Source organism: Nestor notabilis, unplaced genomic scaffold (genome assembly GCF_000696875.1).
Source record: "Nestor notabilis isolate BGI_N333 unplaced genomic scaffold, ASM69687v1 scaffold21741, whole genome shotgun sequence".
Classification (NCBI taxonomy): Eukaryota; Metazoa; Chordata; class Aves; order Psittaciformes; family Psittacidae; genus Nestor; species Nestor notabilis.
Window position 1 is genome coordinate 796 of NW_009915436.1, and position 368 is coordinate 1,163.

Here is a 368-nt window from a genome sequence, read left to right on the forward strand (position 1 = left end):
GGCTGAGGGCTCGACAGCATTCATTAAGAGTAACAGCGTTATGGTTGTACCCTTCTGCAGGAAACCCTCAGCAGACCACCACTAACAGCTTTCTAGCCACAACTGCCCCAGGTACAACTTAACTTGCCAGTGACACAGCATTCAGGTGCAGCTCTTGGCCAAGCCCCTGCAGATTGCTGGAGCCTTGAAGCCGAACAGTTTAACTCGGAAAGTGTTTCCTAAGACAAAACCTGCCTGTCTCATTAACAGTTCTTTGTTTCCTTTGGGAGCCCACAGAGTGGCTCATTTGTATTTAAATGTAATAATAAGCAGTAAGTTTTAGCCAATTGTTCAATGTAGCACAGATAACATTGAGTAGGTTTCCTGCT